At 42.9% G+C, this 26,884-nt stretch overlaps 1 protein-coding gene across 3 annotated transcripts in view; it reads right to left on the reverse strand.

Annotated features, from left to right (window-relative positions):
- TSPAN5 (tetraspanin 5) overlaps positions 1-26,884 on the reverse strand; it is a 170,898-nt gene that overhangs the window by 80,944 nt on the left and 63,070 nt on the right. The window lies entirely within an intron of this gene.

Here is a 26,884-nt window from a genome sequence, read left to right on the forward strand (position 1 = left end):
TTTTAAGAAGTATTAGAAGCCTAAATGATATATACAGTTTACGTGTTGTTTGAGAAAACAAATTCTAGCCATTCTATCAAATTCTTAATTTCTGGCCCCCAAAATAAAATCTTTGACAAGAATTATGCCGTTGTATGTAAAATTTCATTATTATTTTCCGAGTCACGTAAATAAAAATAACGGTCTACTATGAAACACAAAAACACTTCTTGACCATTGTTCTACATATTGAGAAATGCAATTCTGGCAGTTAATTTAGATGAATGAAAAAACAAACGGAATGAAATAAAAGCAGAAGCTAAATATGGGTCATCTAAGTTAATCTCACTCTGAGCCCTTTTATCCATTACTAATGACTGCTCCTCACACCTAACCTCAATAGCCAGCCATTCATTTCTTTTCTCAACAACTAAACGAGAGTAAATAACATTCACACATTTTGTACACATTTTGTATCTGATTTAACTTCCACCATTTGCTTGGATCCTGACATGAAAATTGACTGTGTTCCTAATGTTTAAGGTTCTACTTTAATTTCTACTGTAACTAGATGAGAAAGCACAAGAATTTCTTCTTTAAAAAACCCTGGACAAACTTGTTCCTGCCCTTCCTTGGAAAGGGAGACAGGATATGGCTGTCCCAAACCAGCCCCCTTCAGTAACTGAAGCCTTTTGGTCCCCCAATGTTAAGACAATGGCTCCCTTAAGCGTCAGATGCCCTGGGAGTGCTACAACCGCTGAATGAATTTTCATGGAACATAAATCACTTTCCCTCTACCTGCCACTTACAAACCTGCTTCTCATGAACCTTGGACCCTGCACAATATGGCTCGTCATGTCCTTTGTGACAGCCAGGAACAAGGGACTGTTTGCATAAGTAGATAAAGGGCATTTTTCCTTTTGACACTTGGGTTTTTTCCTCCCCTTGTGCAATGAGATTTTTTTTTTTTATTAAAATCACAGGAACATTCAATTCTTACATGCCAACTAAATTTTAAAATGCTTATATATATATTTTTTTTTTAAGATTTTATTTATTTTTTTCATGAGAGACAGAGAGAGAGACATAGGCAGAGGGAGAAGCAGGTTCCATGCAGGGAGCCCAAAGCAGTACTCAACCCCAGGACCCCGGGATCACGACCTGAGCCCAAGGGAGACGCTCAACCACTGAGCCACCCAGGTGCCCCTATTTGCATGTTTCTAATGACTGTTGAGCATTTTAATAGGATTTTAGATACATATTTATTTGATTACTTCCTGATAGAATCTCCATGTGGATCGGATCTCTTGCTCTTCTACTTTTGCATGAGAAATTTTGATCAACTTTTCATCTCATTTCAGGGGTCTCTGAGGATTGTAGAGGATACAGATACACAGTAGACCCCTCCATTTACTGGTTGAGAAATTTTCCCCATATATGGATTTCCCAAATTCACTTAATCCTCTTGGAATGGAACTGTTGAAAATACTGTTGTTGAGGTGACATTCATATACATCCAACCCCACTGCTCTGTGCTAGATTCAGTCTGCTTTCAAGTAGGGAAGTTACAAATTTCCTACAGGAGCTGAAGTTGCCAGCTTTTTTGCAGCCTTTACTGTAAGCTGCTAAGGACCCAAGGGCTGTTTGAAAGCCACACAAGCAACATCTCTGCGGAGTAAATCACAGCTGCCAATGGTCAGCCTAGGGCCTTGTGTTCTCTCCTTCCTTCTCCACCAGCCCAGAACACAGGCCCCACCTGTGCACCCAACTCAGGCATAAACGGATGCCGTCGTCACGTGGTCCAATCACAAAAAAACAACAACCAAAAAAACGCTTCTGTGAGCCAGGTCGTGCCAGGGACTCTCTAGGCGTGAACTCGTGAAGTCATGTAGTACAAGCCTGGATAAAAAGCCAAGTGAGGGATGCGTGGGTGGCTCAGCGGTTGGTCTGCCTTTGGCTCAGGGCGTGATCCTGGAGACCCGGGATCGAGTCCTGCATCGGGCTTCCCTGCGTGGGGCCTGCTTCTCCCTCTGCCTGTATCTCTCATGAATAAATAAAAATTAAAAAAAAAAAAAAAAAAGCCATGTGAGCAATTTAGAAGCCACAGAGAAACGCGAGGGAAAGTCCTCTGGCTTTAGAGAGAAGAGAAAGAAATAGGCAGAGAGCAGCTTGGACACATTTGGATGAGAAAGGGGAGGAGAGGTGGCAACAGCTGTCTGCTAGGTCTCTTTTAGGAAAATAGCAGAAAAAGTTTCCCTTACTCGGACTCCCGAGGTTATAGGAGTGCTCACAAGCCAGGCTAATAATTCTAAACTCTTTCTAGGGTCAGGAGAAGCCAGCAACATTGAACAGAACTGAAGCAGAACAAGAGTTATGCGTGTGCTGATGGTGTTGAAAACAAAGCAAAGCCCAGCATTTTCTGCAAGTGGCGGGAAATCAGTCTATGACTTTGGCACATAAAACCCTGAGGTTTTTTTTTTTTTTTTTCCTCCGGGGGGGGGGGGGGAGGAGAAAAAGCATCAGCCTAAGCAAGTCTCCCAGGAAAACAAAACAAAAAACAAACATCTATTAAATGAAAAGATTTTGCATCAGAAAAAGATGGCAGTAGGGATGTATGCTGACAACCTCGAGAAGACTGCCAAAGGCTAGAGCCAAAACATGTGATTCCAGTGTCAGGCTAGAGCCCAGCTGGAGCAGCCATGGGAAAGAAAGATACCATACAGCGGAGAAGCCGAGGGCCAGCGCCGAGTGAAGTGGGTGACAAATTGGTGCTAAGGCACCACAGCAGCGGGCTTGTTTCCTCCCGCCGAGGATGTACGCCGTGAGAGGCTCTCACCCTGGAAGCCTGCGTGCTGGGGAGGCAGGCGGGAGCACAGAGGCAGCCGAGCTTCGCAGCAGGGCCAACACCGGGACAGGTGGGTGCGTGCCCCCGGGCAGAGGCAGAGCGTGCACGCCAGGGGACTCAGAATCCAACCCAGCGCGTCACCCCCCAGGCCAACAAACGTGCCTTGGCCTGGAGAGGAGGAACCAAACACTGCGGCCGATTGTGGCAGAAACAGCTGTGCTGCAGCTGACCCCGCCAAGTGCAGGGACGCCGGCACGACGTCTTCAAGAGGGTGCAGGCTCCTGAGCTCGGCAGAAACAAAGCTGCCCCTGGCGGCTTGCTGGCCAATACTCGCAAAGGGTTGCAAAGGGGCACACTCAATAAATGATTGCATCGCAGCTTCAATCTCCTCCTCCCACCCCCACAGGAAAATCCATCCACCGGAACTGACCGAATTTCTTGCAACCGGTTAGGCCTCGCAGGATATATACAGAAGAATGAAATGCTCTCTCTGCCCTCAAGGGGCTTATTGTCATCCAAGGCGAGTGATTTTTTTTCCAAACTGTGTGTAGCCTTCCATGGTGGAAAGTCAAAATCAATCGAATGGGTCAAAATCAGCACGGTCTTTCACAACATGCACATAGATAGACTAGGAGACAGAGTTCTTGTGGAACTTCTGAATCAAGTATGTATGTTCACTACTACCAAGTCATGATGTTCTCATGTATTCCTTATTGTGGGTCAAAGTAAAAATAAGTTTGATCTATTGAGGAAAACAGTAACACCCACCCATTTACAAAGAACTTTCACACATGCTATTTTATGGAATAATCCAGAAACACCATGAGGGAATAGTCATTGTTATGCCCCTTTTTCCAGCGACTCAGAGAGGTTAGTTGACTTGTTTGAGGCAACACAGCACAGCCTGAATATAACCCCAGCTGGGAGTGACCCTGGTACATCCCTGAGTACCACAGGAGTTCAGGGATACTAGTGAGCAAAGAGGGCTGCAGAGGAAAAGGAGAGGAGAAGGGGTACAACTGAAAGAGGCCTGGAAAGGAGGGCAGCTCTTAGCTAGGAGGAAAGGGTAGAGATGCAGAAATGAGCTGGACCGTTTGGGGGGTGAGTGGAGAATGCAGCATCACATAGCAGAGGGCACTGGAAGCCGAGAGCAGGTTGGACAGATTCTAATAGCCTTTAACAGACCAGAGACTTTGGAGGCACAAACACTGACCTCTCTGAACTTTATTTTCCTCATCTGTAAGACGCGGGTGATAACAGTATCTACTTCAAAGCAGACCAAGTGAAATAATGCATGTAAAGTGTTTATAAAAAGCTCAGCGTAAGCTAGCTTAAAGAAAGTCACCTCACGGACGCCTGGGTGGCTCAGCGGTTGAGCCTCTGCCTTTGGCTCAGGGCACAAAGGGCTCCCTGCATGGAGCCTGCTTCTCCCTCTGCCTATGTCTCTGCCTCTCTCTGTGTGTCTCTGACTCTGTGTCTCTCATGAATAAATAAATAAACTCTTAAAAAAAAAGTCACCTCACCCATGCACAGTCTTGCACCAATAAATAAATGAAAACACATCATTTTACTTGGCCCTGACAACAATCCTATGAGATAGACCAGACAAATTTTTAGGGCTCAGAAAACCCCAGCAGAGACCTAAGAGGACTTATACTGGGGGCTTCTGCTCTGACTAGGAAGAGGGTAGAAAATAAGGCTGGAGAGCTCAGGCAGGCTGACAGAGGACCTCAAAGACTAGGCAATGAAATGTAGACTTCCATCAATAAAAGTCAGGGAGGATAAAAGGATTTGAAAAAAAAAAAAAGAAGAAGAAGAACTACAGGATGGGGAGGAGGTGTTAACTAATAGGGAGGCTCTGAAATTGGGAAAATCATACTGCTCTCAGAACTAAATTTTTCAAGTCAGGATGGGCAAAGACATCCCAGAGAAACAGCTAAGCATTACAAAACTGAAAGTATTAAATCTAGGGGCAAGCATGTCTGTCAGATGGGGCCTGGTAAGAAAGCCGTGGCAGCCTGGCCTCTGAGAGCAGTAGGAAGAAGGGAGCCAAAGGCAGCATCCTGAGACCTCCTGGCCAAGTCAGCCCTGCTGCAGAGCAGGAGGCAGGCAGCTGAAGTTGGTTCCTTTTGGGTGTTCCCACTGGCAGGCCTCCTGACCGTGAAATGGATGCCTTGGACTTAACCTGATGCCATCTGACACTTAACTTCTCTTTGTTTTTATTCCATACTGGCCAACTAAGCATCTGATAATGATTTTGCTCCCCATGCAGGCCTGGCTACAGGAAGAGAATGTGTGCTGGTTGTTCCCACACTAGAATCCCAGGCCATGAAAGGGAAATAGAAGCAGTTCCATTCTCGGTTTAAGTCAGTAGGCTGGCAATCTGGCTTTATATATCCACTTCCTGAACCCAGCCAACGTGATGGAGAGATGAACTCTTGTTAAAGCTCATCAAATCCACTTCTGAGCCTACACAGCTGGGGGCCCTCAAGAACCAAGGATGTCCGCTAGAATGCACTGCTCCACAAAACCTCCTGGGAAAACTCACTTTGCTACCTGCAGGGTGACTGGGAAAGCAAGGGGGCCTCGTGCCAACAAAGCTAGCTTAAAAGACACAGAAGATAGGGAACCAAAAAGATAAACTAGATGAGAGGCAAGAGGAATGAGGAAGGGAAAAAAAAAAAAAGGAAATTACAAAAGAAACAAAAAGGGGCAAAAAAGATGCAAAGAGGACTCTGAGATTTTCAATTTCAGGGACTCCCCATCTCTAAAACACAAACATGAATTTGGCTTGAGACGTTCATTTGCGATGACGCATAGTAACTACGTGCAAGCCGATGACTGATTGGGACCAGAAAGGTATTCATTACACTGCTGGTCACTTTTTTCGCTTCAACTAGAGTTTACTGAGTATTGACAATATGCCAGATATCACTCCACCAGCCACCGGGAGCCCTGTCTTCAAAAAGCTGTCTAGTGGCGTCAAAAGGCAGGTTAATTTGCTATTTTAGTAAATACGGGTGGTACAATGGGAACATCTAAAATAATGAACACCACGGGGAAGAGAAGTAAACTTTTTCAGCCAAAAGAGCTAAATCATTTTTTAAAGAATCAAAGTTATTTTTTCACCTTATTGATTTTAAATCAAATATCAAACCATATCTTTCTTTCATTCTATACGTGGTGAAAATAAATAGCAAGAGGACTAGAAAATGTGCTCTTTGCTGAGAGATTGCAGCAACATGTGTAGAAAACTCTCAATAATAAAATAAAGGCAGATGCCAGATCTATGACAGCCCATAAAAAGGCAAACATCTAATATCCAGGCCAAAAACCAAACCCTTACGTAACGCATTGCCTGCCTACATAAAGACCACACACTCATCTGATTTCATCATCTGGTACAAAATTACCAAACTGAGACTCATATTAATTTAATTTTCTACTCACTGAAAATTGAAGAGATCACAAAATCTCAGGGCTGATAAGAAAGGCAAAATTAGGAAGCAAGGCAATCGCAAGATACTGTTATCTTGCAACCCAACAGGCTTTTCCAGAAAAGTAATAATCTCAAGTGCATAAATCAAAGAAAATATTCTAGGGCCACTCAAAAATGGAAATCTTGGAAAGGCAAGGATCTTCCTCAATTACCATGACAGGTGAATGGAGGTACAGAGGAAAACACAGAGCTAGGAGCATGAATGATGGACATAAAAAAAATGCAGAGATCTCAAAAAGCAGATACAGACACAGAGCTCAAGATACATCCTGCCTACACTTTTTCTCCCTCATCCCCAACCTCCACTCTAGCCTTAGTATAATGTACAAGCTGTGTTTGCAGAAAAGTAAGACTAGAAGACTGAGGAAAAAATGTTTCCATTACACTTTCCATAGAGTAAGTCTTCTAAACTGCATTTGTCCTGGTAGACTGCTCTTTTTGAGGGATTTCTGATTGTCCACTAGCCAACACTGAGGCACACTATAGGAAGCTGCCCTAAAAATTCTTATTTACTATAGAGACTGTACTACGTTCCATGACTTCTCTAAGCAATATTACGTACTTTGTAGCATGAGGCTGTGTTTCACTTTTGCACTGGCTGATAGGAAGCTTAGAAAATATTTGCTCACTTTCAGAAGCTCAGCTGCCTACCAGTGTTTTAAAAAACCTTATTTTTGATCCCTTATTTTCCATTCACACATTCTCCTAGTTAAAAACAAAAAAAGTAGAATAATGTTAACAGCAAATAATGCCATAGCCTAGCTATATATCCTCTACCTTACGATTCCTTAAAACCAAGTATTTTTAAAATATACATTAAATTTTATATATTCAGATATATTAAATTTTGGTTTTGGAAAAATTAGGGTATGAAGAGATGGGTGGGTGGAGGAGTAAACTGAAGAAGGTGTGAAGAAGTAGAGCAATTACCTCATTTCCATAGTGGCTTTTCAACCTTATCCTGGAAAAAGGGCACAGACGATGGCAAATGGCTAGAGATATGCTAGGTGGGACTTGGTTACCCTGGGCTGCAATCTAGAGATTCCCACCTTAAAAACAGTTTTAGCCATGATCTGTGATAAAGCAGCAAAACAAAAACTAATATTTCACTGTAGTGAGACAGGCTACGATCCACAGCAGCAGCTTGTTCATACCCCTAATTTGTCTGCTTATAAGCATATGTAAATCTTCAATGCAAATTTCAGCCCTTCACAGGATCAGAAGGAAAAAAAACACATGTATGACAAAACACAACACAGTGTCCGAACTAGCTGAGAGCCAGGGTAGCTTAGCAGAGGGAGGGACACAGACAGGGAGGGAGGGACACAGACAGAGGGACAGGGTTTTGAGGAATCATCGACAGAAAGCCAGCTTTCTCCTTGCTCACCCTTGACCAGGTCAATGCACTTTCATCGTACCCCGCATCTCCCTCTCTCTACCACTCTTAAGTTGACAACCCTCTTCCCACAGAACCAAGTGAAACCAGCTAGTGTGGAGGAAGTACCCAGGTGACACCTGACAGTACCTGGGAAGGCCCAAAAACCAGGCCTCTCAGGGCCTACAGCCAGCCACGAGGGACCAAATCCTGGGTAGTGGGAGTTCCTGCAGCTTACTCAGACCCCACCTGTTCACTTTCCTCACTCCAACGAGTTCTAGTGGGCTGGATTACCTGGCTTTCAAACCAGAGGCTTATTATAAAGCAACAAATAAGAAGTGATGCAAGGGGCTGGCCCCAAGCTACACTGACAAAAGTTAAAGCCGAGAATCGAGGACACTGAAGGGCATGTGAAGAAACTGGCCCCACCCAGAAGTCTGTGGCCACTGATGGAGGGGAGACAGTCTGCTGCCTGGGGGTGGGCAGATGTGGTGACAGGTGGGAGGCCCCGGGCTGCCAGGGGGACAGTGTGTGCTGTGCCAGAGGCCGGCAAACTCCTGGGAGCACCAAGAATTGTCACGGACAACAAGGCTTCCCACAGAATGTGTCAGCTATTTTTCACATTTATGATGTTAGTATGATCAAAACATTAATAAAAGTACTATTAAACTTACAAAAATTGTATAATAAAATTCCATTCTATCAGAGAAGCAAAAATACATACATGTACTATAATGATGGATATGGATCATTATACATTTGTCCAAATCTACCAAGTAGACAACACCGAGAGTAAACCCTAAGGTAAACTATAGACTTTGGGCATTACAATGTACCCGTGTAGGTTTATCTCCACCATTCTAGTGAGTACTGTTGATAATGGGGGAGCACATACATGTGTGAGAGCAGGGGGTGTATGTGAAGTCTACACACCGTCCTCTCAATTTTACTGTAAACCTAAAACTGCTCTAAATATAAAGTCTTTAAAAATAATAAATAAATAAAATTTAAAACAAAATACATCTATCCTGTAGGGTTTGGGAAATCTGACAGTGTAAAAAAGAGGGTCCTTGTGCTTAAAAAGATTAGGAACTACCAATATATCAGAGATAGGCCTTAAAGTCAGACATCTGGATTTAAATCATAGCTGCTTTGCTCAGTCGAGCATCCATAAAATGGGCATGAAACCCTCTGCCTCATAGGAGTTCATGAAGGAAGGAGCCCAGGGCAGTGACTAATTCCCTTGGTGTATTAGTTTGTTCATACATTTAACAAACAAGTAAGCATCACCAGGCACTGTGGACACAACAATGAACCTCCAAGATTTGCACTGTTAGGGATGGGATAGTCCAGTGGGGGACCCAGAGAAGAAAGACCTCAACACCACAGTGGGCCAGATCCTAGAACTGTTGAGCATGGAAGCAACGCATGAGACGGACAGATGATCAGAATACGAACTAGACAGCACCAAACCTATGTTGCAGAGGCATAATTCACAGTTATGAAAACTCAAGGAGTTTTAACTCATCAATCACTTCCTTCAGCAAGTATCTAAATACTGCCATGTGCCTGAACTGTTGCAGGGGCCAGGGTCACGGCAGAGAACAGACCAAAGCCCCTGCCTTCACAAAGCTTACATTTGGGGAAGGAGATGTAATATCATAAACAGGTAAGAACTTATGTCAGAGAACTGAGAACTGTAAACTCAAGTCAGGGAGAAGGAGATGGGATGAGCTGGGTGGATGAGAGGGAGTCCTGAGCTATCAGACTGAAAAGCAAGTGGGAAGGCTCAGCGGTGGAAGCTGCCTGGCGCGTTCATCTCAATAGCTTATTTATGTTCCCAACCTTATGTTTCCAAAGGGCAAGGAATACTTCAGAAAGAAGTCCATTCAAAGCAATGAGAAGAAAAATGGGGATGTTTAACAGGGGAAACCCTCAGCCCTTCCGAAAGTCAGCTGCCCAAAATCATGCTCCCTTCACATAAGCCAGGGCTTTGTGGTATTCCCTCTTTGAGCTCTTGCCTCCCTTTTTGCTTTTAGCCACGAAAATGAATATGGAGTTGAAAAGAAGTTGTAAATATACTTCCCTCATGTAGCACCTTCTCCCCATCCACCTGGAACATGTTTACCTCATATGACAATAAACAGTCCAGATTGTCTAACTCCTGAGAAAGAGCCATGTCACAATCACAGCGATTTGTTTAAAGAATCTTGCCCACTGCATAATTAGCCCATAGGTCACCATCTGTCTCTAAGTCCTCATAAAACTAACCATATGTTGTTTTCATCAAGGACTGAACTGAAGTAACATACACTCTGCCCCAAGAAAAATACTACAAATCCATTTTTTCAATGGTGGAGGGGCTATGTGGTGTTGGGAACACATACTTCTCCATTATCATGTTTTTTAAATTTAATTGTCCCCCCATGACCATCGTTTATTATAAAGGTGAGCCCTGATCCTCATGGTGGGCTGATAGGTAGGATTTCTGGTAGGGAGCGTGGGCACCAAGACCTCCAAACTCCCTGGGATTTGCAACGACAGGGATCAGCTACCAGCGGGGTCCAGTCATAATGGATAAGGATGTCTCTACTTTCCTTGGAAGCCTCATCCATGTACTTCTGGTAATAACCCACCAGAGCTTTAGGAATGGACTGTATAAATCTGGGCCACGCGACCACAACCCTTCATGCGGACTCAGATGTCCAACCTAGCAAATTGCTCCTTGCCCAAAGCAGAACAGATTCCAGCAGCTTGTGATGCAGCATACAAAGCTCACTATCCTGGGGGGCAGCCTGTTCACCTTGATGAGGTCACTGCTCCCTATGCAGCCAACTTCTTGCAGCTAAAGACGTGCATGGACTACAGAGGGCCTGTGGACCCCATGGCTGCAAGTGTAGATGGGAGTTCCTTACCATACTGAACCCAACCAGAAAGGCCCATTTTTAATTTTAAAATGTTTTATTTGGTTCTGTTCATGCTTTGTGCATGGCTGCCAACTCAAGCAACTCTAATAATTTCTAGAAATTTCTGAAGGGGTTCTTACCTTGAGTAAATAAGCTCAAAGACCCAGAATTTTAGTTCTTTTCTATGGTTTGACCTAATGATATGAACACAAATGCACCCAAACAAATACATCTTATAAACAATTCTTCCTATCTATTGTCTACTGCATTTTATCATTCCAAGTCATCAAATACCAACTTTGCAATCAGAGTAACTATTTTAAAGTAGATAAACTATTGTTTCAAACCATACAAAAATAGTCACCTAGGGTACTTGGGTGGCACAGTTAAGTGTCCAACTCCTCGTTTCCACTCAGGTCATGATCTCAGGGTCATGAAATCAAGCCCCCAGGTTGGTCTCTGTACTGTGCACAGAGTGTGCTTCAGATTCTCTCCCTCTTCCTCCCCGCTCTGCTACTCCCCCATCTTGCTCACATAATAATCTAATAAATAAAATCTTTAAGGCATCTAATGCTATTTTGATTTGAGAGCGAGAATTCTCAAACTATCTTCTCCTCATATTACCCACCAATGACTAAACAATCAGAATAAGCAGCAGCACAAAATGTTCTAGATTTTAGTCTGGTTTAGTTTATTTTTTAAGCAAATTATGAATAAAAATTATCCCAAAAATGTGCCTACAGTTTAAAATTACATGGCAAAGAACACTAAGGCATTTAGACAACTCAAGAATATTAGAATCTCATGGTGGAAGCGGGTCATTAACACTGCTAAAAAGCAGAGAGACCAGATCTTCATCAACTCACTTCCTTTAGGGCATTAATTTTGTAATTAATCTGACCCGTGGTTTAGAGAATCAAGAATAAACTATATTTACAAAACTGGCCACAATTCCATCATTTAAAAAATGGCCAAGAATTTCCTACAAGGCTATCGACTTGATGTGGTCTGGGAAAGTATTTGTTGAGCTAAATTGGTACAAAGAGAAATTTTAACTTTCTAGATCTCCTGACTCATTAATCCTTAAGTTAACCCTTGTCACCAAAATAATCAAGCTCTCAAACCTTTAAAGGTCTAGCACTACGAAACTTGAGTTGCATCTATTTTTTCTAAACTTACCAACTATTAATGATTGGCAGTGTTCCTCCCTCATGGATGAGAAATTTTGTTAAAGGCTATTTTCTGTTCTCCACCAAAAGCATTTACTTTATATACACGCATGTAACAGAAGCCAAATCCTTATGAGATTTTAAAGTATTCCTCAGAGATCTCAAGCATTCTCCCAGAGACTTCTTTAACATAAGGGATTTTAGGACTAGGTCTTACAATGGACTAGGTCTTCCTAAACTTACAATGGGGTTACATCCCAACAAGCCCATGGTAAGTTGAAAATATCCTAAATTGAAAATGAATATACCTAACCTACCAAACATCCTAGCTTAGCCTAGCCTACTTTAGATGCACTCAGAATGCTTACATTAGCCTACCAATTGGCAAGATCATCTAACAGAAAGCCCAGTCTATAATAAAGTATTGACTATCTTGTGCAAATTACTGAATACTGTGCTGAAAGTGAAAAACAGAGTGGTTCTAAGTACATTGGTTGTTTATCCTCAGGACTGTGTGGCTGCCTGGGAGGTACAGCTGCTGCCACTGCCCAGCATCACAAGAATATTGTACCACATATCACTAATCTGGTAAAGGTCCAAATTCAAAATGTGAAGTATGGGTTCTACTATATGTATATTGCTTTTGTACCATTATAAAGCCGAAAGATCGTAAGTTGACCTATCCTAAATCAAGGGACCATCTGTATTTACAGTCTCACAGGGACACGGTAATCCTTAACACAAGCTGGTACATCATGTACCCTACTGAGATTTCTCCCCCCTCTTTCAATGGCAATGGCCTAGTGAGTCACAATTAAAAGAAACAGTAGTGTGATTGAAGGACACAGAGACAGCTTCCCATCCTGGCTCTGCCTCATACCTTACTTTCAGCCCCGTTTCACCTTCTCTAAAATAATAAAGCCACCTCCAACCCAGGGTAACTATGAATATTATGTGAAAGCATGAAGGGTGCTTAACAAGCATGAAGGGTGCTGAATCCACAATGGACACACAATAAATGACAACCGTACCAAACAAGTTACAGATGGTCCTGCCCAACCAAAGTCTACTTTTTATAATCCAGTGAAAACAGTCTTTTCCCGCTTTCTTCTTTATTTAAATCCATCCAAATAAGAAAGTATGATGAAGATTAAGACCTGGATGAAGCAGGCAGGAGCTGGAGTGTATACAGAGGCTAAGAGGTGCAAGCACAGCAGACACTGGGATACCGAGTGCCAAGTGGTGATGAACAAATCTGCTCTCCAAAGCCACAGGGATGCAGAGCTTACAAAATCCTCTTTTCAAAGAATATCTAGTGACATAGAGGAAAGCTCACTATGTAGTGGCAAATTGAAAAAAAATGAAGCACAACTATAAAATACATTGTGTATATATAAATATTTGGGAAAATGTAAAATTACTTTAAAATACATAAATTAACAGGGGCAAGCACTTCTCTCTCTCTCTCTCTCTCTCTCTCTCACTCTCATTTATATACAGGTTTTCAGGATTTGGGGGAATGATTTGAACTATGTAGTATATCTATAACGGGGGGGAGTGGGGGTTGTAGAATATAATGGGGGAAGAGCAAGCCTGTACTGTCTGTCTCTTTCACACTGACACAAAGAAATGCTAATCTTTCCACTCTAAGCTCTTCAACATACATATGACCTAAACTGTAAGTTTTCTTCTTCAGAATGAAAAGGAGGCTCAGGAGATAATATCCAAGCTCTTTTACATCTCTAATTAATGAAAAAAAATCTTATGGTTTAAATTTTTTTCTAAATAATCAGTACCTTACATATGAACTTCTTCCTCTTTCATTAGAAACTACAGTACAATATCCTGAATACTGTGTCCAAAGCCATGCCCATCCATCTTCCTTAAAAGAAAAAAAAAAAAAAGCTATTTCCTTTCTCTGAAGGCCTAGAGTATTCTCTCATCTTCTGGATATTCACATGATCTTTAAGAAGATAAACAGTACTTCCCCCCACACCTCGTTTATGTGCACACATCTACTTTCCTATCTTATTAAAACTTCAAATTATTTAACTCAAAAATCAACCCGTAATGCCACAAATCTTATTTACAGCTGTACTGTCAAGTTCGCAATATCCATATACTTTGCCTTTTTTAAAAAGAAGGAAAAAACAACAGCTGCACATCAACCAAATTAGATTACCTGAATATGTTGATTACCTTTGATTATCTAGACATTCTGACTCAAAAGATGTCATGACTAATAAAGATTTTTTTCTAGTATAAACTTAACTATTGCTTTTTATTATGTCCTCTCTCCTGACAGTAATGGAGAGTAAAAATGGTTTTCTATCCTGCTTTAAGATAAAAACCAAAATCTAAAACTATATTATAAAAAAATTCAACTTCTTTCTCTTCTATGAACAGAAAAGAAGCAATGTCACCTTTGCTTATCAATCACAATGCTCATGCATCATATTTAAGGGCTGTGAAGTACAGTACCTGGCGGGTTTGTTGTTGTTGTATATTTTTTTTTTTTTTGGAGTTCAATTTGCCAACATATAGTATAACACCCAGTGCTTCTCCCATCAAGTGCCCCTCTCAGTGCCCGTCACCCAGTCACCCCATCCCCTTGCCCACTTCCCCCTCTAGTACCTGGCGTTTCTCATCCAGAAGTCACTGATGTACTGAATTTAAAAGGTTTACTGCCCTTAAAATTTTCTAACAAGTGGGCCAACTCGAATCCTTAATTTTCCACTCTGAAACTTCAAGTCTCTCATCATATGGCTTCTCCTACCTGAGCGTCTCTCTGCTGGTGTAAAATACACTCCTTCCCCTCATAGTATTGCTCCAAAATTGACTTCCAAATGCATCAAATGATGACCTACTATCATGCAAGTGGTGTGATTTACCAACATCCTTTTTTTAAAGATTTTATTTATTTGAGAGAGAGAGAGAGAGAGAGAGAGCAAGAGAGAGCATAAGCAGGGGGAGAGAAAGATGGAGAGGGAGAGGCAGACCCTCACTGAGCAGGGAGCCCAATGGATATGGGGCTCAATCCCAGGACCTCAGGATCATGACCTGAGCCAAAGGCAGAGGCTCAACCACTGAGCCACTCAAGTGTCCCTGATTTGCCAACATCTTTAACCCAAGTTATGGTACTTGGGTCCATTGATTTCAGACTGGTAATGTACCCACTCACACTGGTTCACATCTGACAAGAGTGTCAAGGACAACAGACAGCAGAAATGAGGAAGCACCAATGAAAATGGGACCAGCCAGGAGAAAGAAGAGCAATAAGGTTATGCAGCCTTCAGGAGCACTGGCTCCAGAGCTGAACTGTTTCGACTCAAATCCAATTCTACTATTCACTGGCTCTGTCACACTAGGTGACTTCACCTCTTTGTGAATCAGTTCCCAGAGCTAGAAATGGAGATACTCATAGTGCTAAGTCTTCGGGGGTCTATTATGATAAAAAGATAATCAAAGAAAGTAAGTAGCTGAAGTCCTCAGTTCAATGCCTGCCACATGACAGTAAATATTAGCTAGTTCCACAGACCTGTTTGCCAATTGGGGAACTAAGAACTCCCTGAGAGATCCAAGATTATTAATTACACCTTCTAGAGGAGCTGCCCACATCACGTCAGATCATAAGATTCAACACACATCCTGGTTTTTGGCACTTATTAATTCTGGAGAGCTAATTAGAAAATGAAATTTATTTTAGGAAAGAAATGCAAACAGCTATGCAGAACTAATCAATTATGCAAAGCTGTCTGGTCAGAAGGCAGTCCCAAGTCTCGTTGATCCTCCACCGGAGGCATGAACTTGGAACATGAGTTGAAAACCCCATCACCTTGATCCCTGAAGAGCCAACCCACCTGTGAAAAAGTTCACTCACCATCCCCCTACATGCTTATACTCAAAGAGGAAATAATCCCAGAATTAAATTCGGTTTAGCTACTCAGAGACTAATTTCTCTCCCAGCCCTTTCCTGAACAATAACCCCCCAGGTTTTTCCCTTCTTTCCCCCAGTATTTATTAGCATTTATAATATACCAAACCCTGCACTGGGCTGGGGGGTGGGGGGGATAGGATGCAAACAAAACAGTCACAGTCCCTTCCCGTTTTGAAAGCTGAGAATAGTCTGCCCTTTATTTAGAAAAATCACGCCTGCTGGATTTGAGACTTTTGAAATTCACTGCAGAGGAATGTGAAGTTAGGTACCATAGACCGGACCACTTGGGCTCTAGGATGAGATGAGCAGTGAGAAAGAGGTCCTCTGGGCATAATGCACCTGAAAGAGTGAACAAAACCACACATCTGCCTGTACCGTAATATTTTTCCAATTCATGCCTTTGTCCCATTAGACTATGGTAGAAACAGCAAATTACTAGAGTACCACTCTCTTAGGGGGCCAGAGCCATCTCCTTCCTTCCAGCTCCAGCACACCTCTCTACTCCTCCTCCAGTCCTTTCTGGCCATCTCAAGAGTCCTCTCCTCTAACTTGAGCCGGGGACTGCCCCCAAGGGACACCTCCCCACACCACACCATCTAAAACTTCTAGAGAGAGGAAGGATGGTCTATTTTTCACCTGCATACTCCCAGTGACCATTGCCCTGTGTTCTCTAGAACCTAATAAATATCCCTGGTGTGATTACAAATGTCCAAGATATAGGGAAACGTGGGGTGGAGAAGTTGGGGAGAGGGCAGCTTTCTTCCACATAAAGCTGCTCAGCGGCCACCCCCAGGTCCTCAGAGAGGGCAACGTCGGCTGCCACAAAACATCTATACCAGTATCCCATGCCCAGTGAGCCCAAGCCGGCCCTGCCCCCTCGGTGCTCCCAGCTTCATCCTGGCATCCTCCAGGATCCTCACGTGTTTTCCTCTTCCAGAATCAGAACCTCCATAACCTCAGTTGGAGGAAGAAAAAATAAGTTCTCAACCTCCACAAACCTATGCCCCAGTACAGCATTCCACACATGAGCCAAGAGCAAGTGGAATCTCTAGAGCCCTAAACTAATGAATAACCTGAGAAAGAGTTAATATCACAACCCATGCAGCTATGCAGAAAGGGTTCATGGCTCTGATTTAAAAGGGAGTGCACACAAGAGCACAAGCTGAGGGCCACCTGGGTGGCTCAGTGATTGAGCATCTACCTTTGGCTCAGGTTGTGATCTGGGGTCCCAGGATCAAGGCCCACTTCTCCCTCTGCCTGTGTCTCTGCCTCTCTCACTATGTCTCTCCTGAATAAATAAATAAAATCTTTAAAAAAAAAATGTGCAAACTGAGTAAATGAATGTTTAACCAAAGGCCAGAGCTCCATTTTCTGTTAAACTTGATTATTTTTTAACATTCCTTTGAAATTACATTGTTATTAGTTTTCCCACTAAAAGTGCAAGATAACAATAAAGACAGGAAAATTGCACTATAAGAATGTACTTCAACATTAAGGCTTCCACACACAGCTATCACTCTGTCACCAACATGGCTTTCCAAGACTTTCTCTACTCCTAGCCACCTCATGCAGAACTAAGAGGGCATGTTGGCTTATCTATAGAAAGCAAAAGCTCCCAGGTTGTTTATTCAGGTCAGGTCTCCATAAACAATATAAAGGACAGACATGAAAAGTTTTTTAAAAATTACTGCATTACAATTACGTGACATTTTATGTGAGAATATATGTGAAATTTTTCACACACTTGTATTTATATGCCAGATGAGGTGTTTAAAAAATCTTTTAGATACACAAAAGGATGTTTAAATCACCCTATAAAAGAATGTATATGCATAGATGATGATTGCCTAAGATATCTGCTCTGACATTTTCATATTACACAACAGCAATTTTTTCCATTAGTGATTCTCTGCAGGTTTCATCTATTAAAAAAAAAAAAAAAAAAGCACTTTCATACCTATTTGCCTAGAGAAAATAGAAATACTAGGTGAAACAGAATTGTTCCTCTAGGAAAAATAAGCTCTTGCCCATCACAATTGCGAACATACACGTTTAGATGAAGGTTTTACACACAGAGGTCTGAGCCACTATTATAGGTGGTAATCACCCATTCCGATCAGCTAGTGTGGATGGGGGCTGATTAAGCTGGCTGCAAAGACTAGCCTATCCGAGCCCACGAAACAGTCCATGGAGACATCTCCTGACCCAGACTGTTCAGTTCTAGTGAGGCCAAGCTGTCTGACCTCTTTTACCCTGACACAAGCTGGAAAGATTTTGAAGGTATAACTACCCCAGGCTCAGACTTCCAGGTTAGGCTCGGAGCTCCATCTACACTTGCTTCCTCAACAGTCCAGCACACAGCACAACTATTCAACCTAGAGAAGGCTGCCCAGAGAAAAGTCAAGGAGAGAAGGAGGATGGACACCAGCTCACTAAGATGATGGCCATAAAAGCCAACATGAATCATGAGTAACACCGGAACACAAATAATCGAAAGAAAACTAGAAGTCCTGTCTAATTCACATGTGAACAAATTGAGTTACTTGATTTTAAAGCCAAGCCACAGAATTTTGAATAATATGAAAGCCTATTTTTCCATTAAGAATGAGAAACCTGCCACTTTAGAATATTTACAACATCAGCCACATGCAGACAGAATAGAGCGAGCTTCCTCTCTGCTGGGAGGAGCCGTGAAGAAGTACATACCTTGTTCCCAGAGTTTTGCCCAACTGTAATTTCTGTAGAAAACAAGAGATTCCAGCTCGATCTCCACTCTCTCCTCTTTATTGCCTCTTCTCGAATCCCTCCTATGTGGGTCAAAGTTAATGACTTCAATCTGGAAGCACAGGCTGACCATTAGAAACCCCAGAAGCAATAAAAGGGGTAAGAAAAATTAACTGGAACAATTTGTTGGCCCTGAGAGGCCCACCATGCTCTCCTATAAAAACAAGTACTCATTTTCAGGAACTCCTCCTGATTTGGCTTTCATTTTCTAAGATTTGTGTAGAACAAATGATGACCAAAAAGATTATTTTAATAACAAAATAACAAAAACATGAAGTTACAGAGATGGGAAAACCTTTCTGAGAACATAGCAAAGCCCAGTTGAGTGCTGGTGGCTTGGATAGAACATCATTCTTAATCCCAAACTGCTTACAGAGAAAAAGTAGGTCCCCCTCAGAATTCCATACTTCCTAATCCATTTTACCTGGATAACCCAGGGGATCGTCACTAGCAGATGTGGACATGTGTGAGTAGGGTTAGGAAAGCTCAACATCACCATCAGGGAGGAGTTCCATGCCTCAGCACTTTCTACATTCCCCCGTCTTGTAAGCGACTCCTTTTTTATTCCTTGTGCCTTTATCTCAATCTTTGATGCTAATCCCTCTGCGTAGGGTATTAATTACTCTGTCACAATTACATTACTCCACAAACAAGGACAACACGATACAATAAAGTCCAAAATGGATTAACTCTGTATTTATTTTATTAACAATTTAATATATCATAATTATATCATTAGCATATACTTTCCAGGGCATTAAAAAAGGAAAAAGTAATACTTTCCCTTTGCCTTCAGCTCCACCAACTTTGTTTTTTTTTTTCAAAAGAGCACTAGAAATATTTCCAAGTAACCTGTGCAGTCAGTAGTCTGCCTGTAAATGTGATCTTTGCCTAAGAGACCCACAGCATGAAACCAAATTACACTATGTTTCACAAGACCAAATAGACCTTGAGGTCACTTAGGGACTTGGTAGGGAGAGACTCAGGTGCTAAGCAGGATGTCTGGCCCTGAGAGATTACCACTAGTAATCTGGTTCAAATTGTGATGCTGTCTGGGACCAAATTCATGCAAACCTGCAAGGAAAAAAAAAAAATCGATACACACCACATATGCAGTAACAAAGAAAATGAGATGGAGAAGCGTGCAGAAGAGATTTGTTTTCAGTTTTGATAGCAGGTGCAGGATGGCATTCACCACACATTGACTTGCCACACACAGATGTGACTGGAAGCCCCATCAACAAACCCACATAGATCTCTACACTAAGCTTAAAATCACAAGTCTTGGGGCAAACAATGCTGCAGAACAACTTTTTTCAGGAGTTCCTCAAGCTCCTTGTAAAGTCCAAATTATATTCCCACTAGCTTATTTTCCACATCACTAAAATTCAAAGATGAATTCACACTATATTCTTTATCAATGCCTCCCCAGTATTAATCCTACCTTGAACAGCACAGGTTTGAACTACATGGGTCCACTTAGAGGTAGATTTTTTTTTCCCCTAATACACTCCAGTACTGTAAATACATTTTGTCTTATGATTTTCTTAACATTTTTCTCTAGTTTACCTTATTATAAGAACACAGTATGTAACACATACGTATATGTTACAAAATATGTGTTAATCGCCTATTTATGTTATTAGTAAGGCTTCATAGGCTATTAGTAGTTAAGTTTTGGGAAAGTCAACAGTTATATGTGAATTTCTGACTGCATGGGTGGTCAGTGCCCCTAACCTCTGAGCTGTTCAACGGCCAACTGTATGTTGTAATTAATGTGTCCCCCTTGTTAAACTGCAAGGTCCCTGAAGGCAGGGATTACGTTGGCTTGATCTCTATCAAAGCACTAGTGACTAGAATGAAGAAAAGTGTACATGGTAGCATGGTATATCCACAAGAGTTGGAAAATAACTACCATTAGTTGTGAATTCCCACGTGAGATAAAAACGAAACAATCCTTGGTATCTACAAAGAGGAGGAGCAGAACTATGTACATCTAGAACACAAAATGTTGTATTCATCAAGAAGTCACCCACTCTCCACCTCCACCACACCCCCCCCCAACCCTACCCTAAATTCAATTTATCAACTGAAATAATACAAAGTGGGTTGGAAGTCAAAGCTATGTTAGGTGACTCTTTTCACTTCTACTTCACTTTACCACTTTGGTCTCAATTTCCACTTTTATTCTTCACACATCAGTATAATCTTCCTTCATTCTGTCTCCACAGAGATGGCATTTGAATGATTAAAAGGAGGAAGAAAATTAGCCCCATGGTCCTGACAAATTTTCAACTTCAAGTGTTGTGTGAAGGCAAGAGCTGGTAGGGCTCAGACAGCAGGGAGTCCCGGATTAAGCTCCCTCACATGACCACAGGACTTGGTCCTCATAGCTCCAGTGTTCCCATCAGCAATGTGGAAATATGTAAGCAAACCATCACCCTCATGCGGTTAAGAGGAGTAAGTGGGAGAATCACGTAAAGCATCTCATGGGGAGCCTGGGTTATGGCAGGTATTTTGTAAATTGCACCTGCTAGGATTCACGACTTCGCCACTCCCTGCTTTCAACCAACTCCTACTGCACAGTCAATAGGTTTCTGTGGTATTTATATGCACACAGACTCTGGAACCTGCCATAGCTGGTGCCAGCTCCCTCTCTGCCCCCAGGCCCACCTTCTAATCTCAAGATACCCCCTGAGCCAAAGGCCACGGCCCCACTACACCCTGTGGCACTGAGAGCTTGTTTTGAGGAAAATGAGTGGAGAGACCTTCCAGAGACTTCCAGAATTATTCTTACTATAATAAGGACACTTGAACTACTGCCATCTTATGAAAGAGTTATTCCATCCTTAACATTATATATAAGCAGTCAAAATGCTCATCTCTTTTTATTTAAAACTTTCCGGTTACTGAGCAAGCATATACACCTAAGTATTACTGAGGACAGAGAATGTGTATAATACTCAACTCTGCTTCCCAAGCACCATCATACTGCATAAGCACCTAATACAAGTTCAACAACTGTTGAATAGATGACTGAATGAACAAATAACTAGCAGGTAGGAAAACATATTTACAAATGAGGAGCAAATACAGGTAATTTACTTGCAGAGATAGAGCCAGTTCCTACTTTTACCCACAGGTTTGCCAGGCCAAAAGCATGACCAGAATCCTGTACCGTACTGAAAAAACTAGCTCCTAAATAAAAGTCTCTTTTCAAAAATTCTGACTGCCCTATGCTAACTTGTCCCTGTCCCAAGTTTTCTTTCTTCTTTTTTTTTTTTTTTTTTAAGATTTTATTTATTTATTCGAGAGAGAGGCAGAGACACAGGCAGAGGGAGAAGGGGAGCCTGATGTGGACTGGATCCCGGGACCCAGGATCACACCCTGAGCAGAAGGCAGACATTCAACTGTTGAGCCACCCAGGCATCCCCCGATCCAAAGGTTTTCAAGAGAAAAGCTTAAAAGACATTTGCCTCCTCGTGCCTTAGGACCATCGCCCCTGCAAAGCATGATAAACTGGACTTTAGAGAAGATGGAGATACCAAGGGAATCATGTTAAGGCACATCTTTGACAATTTATCTTCAGAGCACTCAAGGTCCCAGATTCGATCTGCTTCGTTCTATTAACAAATACCAACAGAGAAGAGATCTAAAACTTGAGGTCACAGTATCTCCTCCTCCCACAATTTCCCAAACAAACTGACTGGTGGCCAGCTTCAAGAGAATAGCATTCTCACACTTCCTTCACTGACCTTTCCTCAGATAGAGGTCTGAGCAAAAGGGATTTCTTTAGGTCAGGACTGATGTTCAAAGATTCAGCACTAGACCTGGAGTCAAGAAATTGGATTTTTAGTCCAGACTGTGCCCAAAACCAGATGTGTGCCCTGGGTGATTTATTTTACTTCTCTGGACACCAATCTCAAATGTGAGATGAGGCACCACAGAAGATCCTGAAGGTTCCTTGCCGTTCCACAACACGTAGACTGCATATGCAGCTTAGAAGAGCCAATTTTGCTTTCCGGCCACTGACTAAATCCTATTTTTAAATCCTATTTCTCAGTCTCCTGAAAAAGTTGGCCGGACAAAATAACACACCACGAAACAATCTGGAAGAATCAGTGCTATTAAACAAAGCAGTGAGCATCGAGACTCCATAATGGCACGTCTGGAATCCAGTGTCCTCCACTGCTAGCTGACCCTTCCCGACACCAGTGTAGCCAAATGTACCGGGAAAGTTTCTCTTTAAAGGCAATCTTGAGTTAGAAGAGGCTGTACTATTATTTTCTTTTAAAATTGAGGTAAAACTGCTTCCAAATTCATTTAAAAGTACTATTCTGGAACTATTACTGGAAGAGTAAATCTGTTGTATTTTTCCTCCACCCTTCTCTCTTTTCTACTAACCACTGAAGATCTTGAAAAAATCCAACATTTCCCTATTAACTGGCTTCTCAGATCTGCAGCAGGCCTCATGCAATTTCTGAGCCAGGGCATCGTTTCCAAGGTAACAAAGGAAGGGGAGGGAGGGGACATACAGATAAGTCTAACCCATCTAATATGCAGATGAACTAGGTCACTGCCACGGATTTCACTGATAGGCAAAAAGAGAGATTAAAGCCTTCTATTCTTTCTTCTCCATTTTATATTATGGGGAATTGATTTGGGGCTTTTACAACTGGCCCAACGATTCCCCTTTGGCAATGTGGTTTCCAAAACACAAAAGTCCAAAGAGAGTTTGTTACAGTTAATCAAGCGAAAAGCAGCTTCTGTTGAGAAAGTCTAAACGGAGAAAGGAAAGGGGGTCCTGGAGCACTGAATCTAATTCTAGACACTTGTTTTTGCAGTTCCCTTACAGATAACAAACAATGGCACAGCACAGGCAGAGTTGCCAACCCTTCACACAAGCGGTCAGAATCCCGGTCTGATCTGCCACCGCGCCAGCGGCACGCACAAGAAGCTCACAGTTCCCCAGTTGGAGGAGTGACTTTGGCTCCCCAACGGGAAAGGGGAGCCAAGGAGGTGGTGCTGTCCTGCCCCCGGACAAAGGCAGGGAATTGAATGTGCTGGCGGTGGGGAGGCAGAGGGGGCCAAAAGCCAAGGGTGAGGGGCCGAGGGAGGGCGGCTTTCCCCGGGGCCGGATGCGTATCCTCCGACGGCCCGCAGGCCGCGCTGCCACCGCACGGGCCAAGGCCGCTTCCCGCGTCCTGCAAGAAACTGAAGCAAGCCTAAGGGAGTGGGGGGATGGGGATGGGTCATTCTGGAGACTGTGGGGACAAAAGAGATTCTCTGGAGGGACGCAGGCAGAGCCCAAGAAACATTTGTGTGCATCAGCAATCCGATTAGACAGCCCTGCTTGGCAAAGGCTGGGCCAGGCTCCCCAGAGCCACGGAACCCTGGCGCACCAGGACACCGGGATTTCTAGCCTTCTCGGTTGCAAACAAAGACCCATTGTGTTTCCGCAGGCAGCCGTGCTGCCAATTTGTCTCACACCTTCCAAAGAGGCCTAATTATTAGTCTCTTCCTCCGCTGTCTGCCTTTTTTCTCAGCTCGATGAGGAGCAAACACGTATTACACTACTCTAGAGGAGGGGACTGGTGTGGGGGAGATGCAAGCAAGTCGGAAACAAAGTCCTCCCGTTCAGACCCCGGTGAGGTGGCGCATACTTGCCACCTCCACACACAACGTGGCACATGGACCCAGGTCCGCAAAGCCCGACACTTCTAAGTTTTCTAATAATAATTGGTCCTTGGGACACCTGGGTGGCTCAGCGGTTGAGCATCTGTCTTCAGCTCAGGGCGTGATCCCGGAGTCCAGGGATCGAGTCCCACATCAGGCTCCCCTCAAGGAGCCTGCTTCTCCCTGTGCCTGTGTCTCTGCCTCTCTCGGTGTCTCTCAGGAATAAATAAAATCTTTAAAATTAATAATAATAATAATAATAATAATAATAATAATAATAAGCCCCTTTGGCATTTCTCTGAAGGCATTCCCTACACTTCCCACCCCATCCTCTTGAGTTCTTACATGAAACCCAGGGCCAGCCGTCCTCCTGCCAAGCCCAGGCCTGTGTGGTCTATTCTGCCGGCTGGATGTTCTGTGTCCCACTTTTGAGAGCCCTTTCAATTTTCCCACTTTGTAAAAATGGTCGGGTCTCAGGAAGTTAAAAAGGAATTTTTTTTTAATTTTTTAATTTATTTATTCAGGATAGACACACACACAGATAGAGAGAGGCAGACACACAGGAGGAGGGAGAAGCAGGCTCCATGCTGGGAGCCTGATGTGGGACTCGATCCTGGGTCTCCAGGATCACGCCCCGGGCCAAAGACAGGCGCCAAACCGCTGAGCCACACAGAGATCCTCTTAAAAAGGAATTAATTTTATCACGGTCTGCAGGATGACAAAGTAAAGGAAAAAGAGGCATTAGGCCTCCAAGACTTTTTAAATGAGCCAACTGTGCCAATGTCACATGAACACGGTGACCAGTAACAGAGGCTGCAGAGGATCACAGAAATCTGTTTTTACCATATGTCTCACCAAGCAAAGAAAGGGCAGTACTGGGTGTTAACTTCAATTTGTTTTTTTAAAGTTAACAACTCTTTTCTGTTCCTGAGTCTATCACATCTGAAAAAAAGGGATTTTAAAACTATCGTTGCCTATTTTCTAGACAATATCTTCTCCCATAGATCCTTCCACTTATTTTCACGGTTTGTAAAAACTTCCCAGTATTCCCATTATTCCCAATTCTTGAAAATAAAGGGCCAAGATACGAAGACGAAACAACAGAAAAAAGAAGCCAAAGAAATTTCAGTTATGATATTCATATAGATAAACTGGCCCTGTGGCATATGGATCTGTCATTACAGAGCCCCATGAAAGGGAAATATAAGCCTTCCAATCACTTGTGTGCTGCTCCAGTCCCATTGGAGAAACATTTGAAGACTGCAAATGTCATTTCTCCAGCATGAGCACTGAAATAAGGTCACTAAGTTTACATTTAATAACATATTTGTAGAGTGCTTTGTTTTTTAAGGTGTCGTCGTTGACGACGTGTCATTATAAATGTCACTTTTTTTTTTTTTTTTTTAAATAAAATCCCTAGAAGGCTGGCTGGAAAAGAGCTACTAATACATTCTACAGATGAGAATAGTGAGGTCCATTATCGGTATGAGGTCTAGAAAATGATAGGGCTGAGAGTGGTGGCTCCAGGACTAGACTCCACCCCCTATATCCTCATGGTGGGCTTGCTCAGCAAGACCTCCCAGCTCAATGCTTTCCAAAGGGAAGAAAGTCCACCCTGGGCTGGTCCATGCTGGAAACAAAGGAGACCTACTTAATCTTTACCAGAAGACAACTGTAGGCCATCACATTTTGTGAACTACTGCACAGCGAACACTCGTCAGCAAATTGAGGCAGGTGTATTTTTGGATTGTACTATTTCTTATGGGTGAACTAATCCCTCCAATCCAAGACCAATCCTGGCCAGGAAGTACCATAGAAGCCCCAGCCCTTGCATGTGAGTATTTAACAGCCAGATCACTACTGACTTGGAGAAGAAGTCGGAAATATTCCCAGGACTTTCGGGAAAGCCTCTGATGAGGGCTCCAACAGACAAAGAAGAGAGAGAAAGAGAGAGAGGGCAATTACTAGAGAACTTAATTCCCTATAAACACCAATTTGGAGTAATTGACAAGAGGGTGAGGGGCGCCTTTCTTTCGTCCTTAGCAGGATTTCTTTACCTCAGCTGGCTAATTGTTTCCGTTCTGCAATCGCCTAGACCCACAATTGGGTACTCGCATGCCATCCACATCCAGACTACCAGAATTAGGCTCAGAACAGAAACACCAAGGATGTAATTAAGTTTTTACAAACACTTTACCATGGCCCAAAAATGTTCATTACCTGTGGTAAGTGTGTTTTCTCTGACCAAAGCGTAAAAACACGGAAGCAAAATATCTATCAGGTGTTGCGGTGTCAGGAGAAGTGTAGCAAGGAAATGTTGCCACAGAGGGTGATTGCTTCTTTTTCCTTTAAGAATCTGTCGAGTTAATTCAATAGCACATCAAGTTCCATTTACACAGTCACACCTCTCTCCTGTGATGCAGTCACAGGTAACAAGCCTCCAACACCAGATTGATTCTTGGTAGCCCAGCCCGCTGTATGCACTTCCAGTCACATCCCTATACATGGGGAAGGCCAGGCACACAACAGACCAGGAGAGAAAGGTACACCAACTCCATTGCAAAAAGAGCCACACGCATGGTCACAAACTCCTCTAACCTCATTCTCATTGAGGGGAAGCATTCTGTAAAATGGATACTGTGCCACCGGACATATAGTCGTATGTCATAGGGACCAGAGCCAAGAAGCTGCCCAATAAAGGACATCAACTCCTG

The sequence above is a fragment of the Canis lupus genome, chromosome 32, assembly GCF_003254725.2.
Source record: "Canis lupus dingo isolate Sandy chromosome 32, ASM325472v2, whole genome shotgun sequence".
Classification (NCBI taxonomy): Eukaryota; Metazoa; Chordata; class Mammalia; order Carnivora; family Canidae; genus Canis; species Canis lupus.